Consider the following 6,060-nt stretch of genomic DNA (forward strand, 5'->3'; position numbering starts at 1 on the left):
TTTAGTGAGTGTGATTGCCCAAGCCCTCGTGGTAATTGTTTTCATCCTCCTTCTTGTTATCTGTTTATCACACTGGGATTTTTCTTTTAAGGCTATTCCATCTGAATCATGTTGATCAATTCAGAAAAATGCAGGGTTGTAATAATAAACCAACTCATCACGTCCAGCACTTTGCTTTTCTTCATTACAGGATCTCAAGGACACATTATTTTTTGGACTATTATCTCCATGTATACACTTAACACTGTTCTTCACTGCAATAATGTGATCCCCTCACAAAATGTTCAACAGATGTCTTTGTTTACTTAAGAAAAGGCGTTTATACTGCATCTGAAAATAACCCGTGCACTTGATAAAAGCAGTCTTCTGTACCATTCAGGGACTGCAAGAAAGCTATTTAGGTCTTCATAATATCTCTGTGAACAAAAACAAGAAGAATAAGAACCAGTTCCCTGATCACTGAACTAGAATCCTCTCTGGGTGAAACCATGGCAATATTATAGCATCTTAGTACAGAAAGATCAGTAAATTAAGAAAACTGCAACCAACAGAAACCACACTGGATCTTGAAGGGTATACAAGGACTTCAGTTTTGGGTTTTGCTTTTTTTTTGTAATTATCAACGTCATTGAAAAAATGGCAAACGCCATGATATTGTATCTCATTTCAAAGTGTTTAACATTTTATGTTCTATCTGTTGCAGAAGCAACACCTCTTAATGCTGTAAATGGGTTTTGGTTTAGTTCTGGAAAAGAAAAAAAAAGGAGGGGGAAAAAAAGAAAGTAGCTGACACTGCATTCCCTCCAGTCTGATGTATTCTCTGAGGGTCTTCCGCCCAGTATGATCAAGTGTAAGCTGATGCATTCATGCTTTTCAGAAGTAATATTCAGTTGCAATTTAGTAGATTTCTTTGGTACTTATGGTTTCAGATTCTGCTTCATTTATTTTTTTCCTGATCAGCTGGAAGGTTGAGGAAGTCACCAAGATGGCCTCTCACAGGTACAAAGGTGAGGTTAAACGGGAACATTTAGTCTTTGTCCAAAGTCCGCCCTCGTATTTACGGGCAACTTCAGACATTCCTCAAAGTGCTCAGGTCACTCCTGCCTGGGGCATCATCTGAATCATGAAAGGGCAAACCCAGCAACCCATGGCTGGAGAGCCAGACCCGCCGGTGTTTGAAGACTCAGACTTCTTAAAATAAGATCTGTCTCTACGTTCCAGCCCAACTTGGCTGGAGCAGGATCATTACAGCCCCCGTAGACCTCCTCTGGGAGGCTCTAAGAATGTTTTCAAACGTCTACATTTCAAAAACGCAGGACCTGTTGTCTTGATCCTTTATGTTACTTTGCTAACTCTCTACTCCATAAAACACAGCAGGGCAACATGGCTGGGGCATTGTGAATGTCTTCTGATGGCTAAATGGGAAAGCCTATTGTTACCTTGGGATAATACAGGAGATGGGGTAATTCAGAAGCTATGTCAGCCCCTTCTCCTGACTGTACAGACATCGTCCCCATCAGCTGAACTGTGTTTGAACACAAACACAGCTGTGCTACAGCTCTAGCAGGGTCCTTCTCAGGCTCATAAAAGCCATCAAACATTTCAATATATTCACTCTGCCCTCAACTTTCACCACTGTCCCTCAGAACTGCACCTCGTCTGTTCCCAAACTCCTGAGCACAATCATATTAAGCAGCAAGAGAAGGAATTTAACTCTGAATTTGCTCGCATTTCTGAATTTAAAATCAGACCTAAGAGGTACATAAATCTAATTCTAATTTCTTTTATGTAAATTCAAACCACATGGAGAAAACAAAAATTTGTCATTCTGTTTTGTTTGGGGCTTTATAAACTGACACCATATTAAGTTATTTAAGCCCAGTAAAATTTAATGGGAGTTATTCTTGTTCTTGCAACAGCGTTTCCTGCAGAAGATACTTCCAGAACTGTGGTGAAGTCATCGTCTAATGTCTCCCCTGTGGCTCCCAGCTATGTAATGGGATAGTTTTTTCCTTCTCTTCCAACGTTTATTATTGACGTAGAAACATCTTTACATGATAAAACCAAAGCAGCTGCCCCATGTCCCTTGGGAATGTCCCCTCGTTAGGGAGGATTTTAGCCCCCTCCCAATAGTTTATTTAGTATGCTGAAAACCAATCCCATTTGAAAGTAAGTTACTTTCTACTCACATACTTATTGTTTTCTAAAGCACTGTCCCTCCTGGGAGAAAGTGAAAGGCAATATAAAACCCTTCTGGGACAGCCCTGAGTCAATAAAATAGCCTGGGATGAGTTCTGCACTTTAAGCTTTTGAGTGAAGAAAAATGGAAGTGTAGGAACAAACCATGAAGCTGTTTTCAGGGTACTGACAAGATCTATACCTTCTATCCAAAGAATTAAAAATATTAATCGTTCTACATTACTTATGATGAAGACCTTTTTAGAATATTAACTATCGTGTTATATATTGCATATATTATGATTTTGCCTGTTATGGTGTTCATATCTCTCTCCATTCAATTTTCAAAGGTTTTGGTAAGGGTTTTTTCTTTAAACTACAGCAATTACCTGGTTGTCATATTTGGTATAATCTATACCCCAGTTGGGTGCTACCCATCAGTGACTACGACCAGAGACTGCATCAGGAGGAACACTAGATCCAAACAACCCTCTGCATCTCTCTCAGAAAACAAGCATAAAAAACTATTTGTACATGAGAATGCTCTGCCTATTGGAGTTTAGCTAATTCCAAATGTTAGAGAGTCAATAAGCTGTACCCTAGAAGATATAAAATCTTGTAAAAGACAATATGGGTTAGATTTTCCTGTGGAAGTAGTTCCAAGATTACATTTTCTTGGCTAGAAGGCTGCCTTTCACTAAGTGGCCTGTCTTGAGTACTGGAGCCTTCTGTTCCTTTCTCTTCTGTGTCATTATCTCACTGCATTTACACCTCATTTCAAAACCCAACAGTCACTGAAAAAAACTTTTTAATCTGCTTTTTTCCACCTTTAAATGAAAGTAGCTACACTGCTTCTTTTGCTCTTTTACTTACTTTTAAAATTCCTGAAAACTCATTAACTCATTGCCTTCTTTTTTTCTGTCTTTACCATCATCAGATTGGTTTTCTGCTTTTTTTAAGTGGGAGAGCTGTTCTCCTATGGTATTCCTGCTACATGTTTAATGGTTTAGTTCCTCACTTGTTACATGCATGCACAAGGGAGAATCAGCAGTAAAATGGTAAAATGCTTTTACTAATCTAAATAACAAGATTTCAAATAATTTTTTCTGATGAACAATATTAAGTACATTTATTGTAATCGAGGTAAACAGAAAAAAACCCCAACCATGAATGTTGTCTTCTAAGACGTGCCAAAGGGACATGCTTATTGCTAAAAATAGGGAAATAACAAATTGCAAACATTTCACCCAAACTGTGGAGCTGGCAACTATAAAAAACACTACCATATTTAAATAATTTCAAAAGCAAGGCCTGAATGCTGAAAATAGGTTACCTTCCTACTCTTAATGTTTGCACATTGAACAGATTTAAAGTGCTACAAGGAAAACGTATTAATTCCAAGATGACACAAACTTTCACTATAATTAAACAAGGTTACAGAAATTAGTGTTTCTCCTTTGTAGCATCTTGGTTTTAACAGTTTGACAACGACTCTTTCAGCAGACTTTAGGCCATAACATCACAACCACTGCAAACTGCCTCCCTCAGAACTTATGAGGAAGCACCAAAGAACTTCTTAGATATCAAACTGCATTTGAAGTCTAAAATTTCCATGGGCAGCCCTATGCTCCTTTGTTAACAGTCCTCAAAAAATAACAACCACCCAGCACATAATTAAATATATTTTCCGTTTTCAGTTAAGGCAAATCAGTCCCACCCAAAATTACTGGTTTCTTCATGCTGCAGTAAATTAATGACTATTAATGGTGCAGTGGGAGCTACAAACAGATTGTTACTTCCTTGAGGTCAGTTCTGAATGCAGCTCAAAACAATCTGGGTTCATTTTGCATTGTTCTCAAAACGGACGCGTTGAAGGGAAAATCATAAACGCCGGGTCCTGATATGTGTAGATAATTATTCATGTGGTCTGTGCACAAAAAAAGGAAAGTGTGACGTGAGAGGCTCAACAGAATCGCTGTTTTCACTCTATTTACCACGAGGAAGAGATGGCTGGTGAATAATACAGCTCATATCTCTTGGTTACCAGGAAAAGGTGCCAGAACAGGAGAAGGATTTAAGTCCAGCAACTTCATGAACACAGGAACAAGCTGGCACACACAGGGATGAAGGGTGGGCAGAAAATGGATGTACTAAAACTTAATAACCTGTTGGATATTGGAAGCAGCAGGGACTGGCGTAGGTGGGAGTCTGGCAGACAAGATGTACCTGTGAGATACAAAGGGAGAGCCAGGAGGAAAAGCTGCCCATCAGCTTTGGATGCTGATGGATGCGATGGCTCGGACAGGAAAGGTGAGGGGCGAGTGTTGGGCACAGGAGACGCCGCCAGGGAACCAGGGAATGCCATTTGCACGTGCTGGAGTGCAAACAGTGAACACATTTTCCTTTTTTTTTTTTTACGCTATAAAATAACAAAGGCTTGAGGAAAAAAGGTGCTTTACTGGATAACACACCTCAGTCCGACACCCAGCTGCTAATGACGGGGAAAAATGACCTTGCAACTGGTGTGATAATGTACAGTGTTTGCTGCACGGCTCGATCACCACGCACAGCCCGGCAGAAAGGCAGAAGGAGCGGGACCTGCGGCCAAACCTCCGGCTTCGGCTCTGCCAACCTCCAGCCCTCGCTCCGCTCGCGGGGCAGAACCGCGGCGCGCCCGGGGGGAGCGCGGCAGCCCCGCGGGCTCAGCCCCGCACGGCGCGGCGCGCAGGGACGGGGTTAACCCGCCCCTCGGGGCTCCCCCGGCTCTGTCACCGCATTCCCGCCCCGTGCCCGCCGTGCGGGCGAGAAGCGGCCCCGCGGGGCTCGCCCGGGCTGAGGCGGCACCGGCCCGGCCTGTCCGGGCGGGCCCGGCGCGTCCCCGCCCGCGGCACCGCCGTGCGCGCACAGGGGGCGCTGTTGGCGCGGGGACGCGGCTGGAGCGAACCCGCCGGGAGCGCGCGCGGGGACGGGGACGGATGGGACCGGGACGGGAACGGGGAGGACGGGGCCGAGGATGGGAATGGGGATAGGGACGGGGATCGGGTGCCGCTGGGGTGCCCTCAGCGGGCGCGGGACAGCGTCGCCCCCGCCTCGGCGCGCGCGCGGCCCCTGCGCGCGCACCCGCCGCCCAATGAGCGGCCCGGCCATTGATGGGGGCGAGCGATGGAGGGACGGAGGAGGGCGGGGGGGAACAGATCCCGCGGCGCCGGCGGCGATGGAAGGGGGTGTTGTGTTTGTGTCCCCGCTCCTGCGGCCGTGGAACCTGCACTGAAACGCCGACCACCCCCCCCCCCCCCCCCTCCACCGGCCAGTCCCGACACGCACAGATGCACACACGGACAGAGACACACAGAGATACACACACGGACAGAGACACAGATACACGGACAGAGACACAGATACACGGACAGAGACACAGATACACGCACAGAGCCCCCGATCCAGCGCCTTCCCCCCGACACGCACACCCCGCCATCACCCCAGACTGGAGGTGTAGGTCAGGGGAAGGTGGGACGAGGCGCTGTGGGCGGGAGAGCCGTGCACAGGGGAGCGGGAGGTGATCCAGCAGCGCCGCTGCCGGTTCGGAGGGAGGTGCGGAGGAGCCGGGACGCGGGGCGGGGATGGCGGGGGGCGCGGGGGGGGTCGCGCCGCCGCCGCCTGCGGCGACCAGAAAAGTTGAGGCGGCTCTCGGGGGCGAGAGCGAGCCGGCGGGGCTCGTGTTTGATCAACTTGGCGCTTAGGTGCTTTGTTTTTAACTCCCCTTTATCCTGGGTGCACTTCTCTTATAACTACTTCTTTCTTATTTTTTTTTAACAAGGTGGGGGGGAGGGGGGGCGGGGAGCGAGTCTCCCAGGAAAGTTTTTCTCTTTACGGAAGGCGGGA

The 6,060-nt window shown here is 46.6% G+C and overlaps 1 protein-coding gene across 3 annotated transcripts in view; it reads left to right on the forward strand.

Moving 5' to 3' along the window:
- The first annotated feature begins 5,615 nt into the window (after positions 1–5,615).
- The window catches only part of SDK1 (sidekick cell adhesion molecule 1), a 391,574-nt gene continuing 391,129 nt past the window's right edge, over positions 5,616–6,060 (forward strand). For 2 of the 3 annotated variants that reach the window (XM_027656578.1, XM_027656580.1), the window contains exon 1: positions 5,616–5,769. The gene's annotated coding sequence lies outside the window, so the exon portion shown is untranslated. Of the gene's footprint in view, positions 5,770–5,808; positions 5,919–6,060 lie in introns of those variants that run through there. The other variant, XM_027656579.1, reaches the window with a different exon arrangement.

Source organism: Corapipo altera, unplaced genomic scaffold, assembly GCF_003945725.1.
Source record: "Corapipo altera isolate COAL_440 unplaced genomic scaffold, ASM394572v1 104, whole genome shotgun sequence".
NCBI lineage: Eukaryota > Metazoa > Chordata > Aves > Passeriformes > Pipridae > Corapipo > Corapipo altera.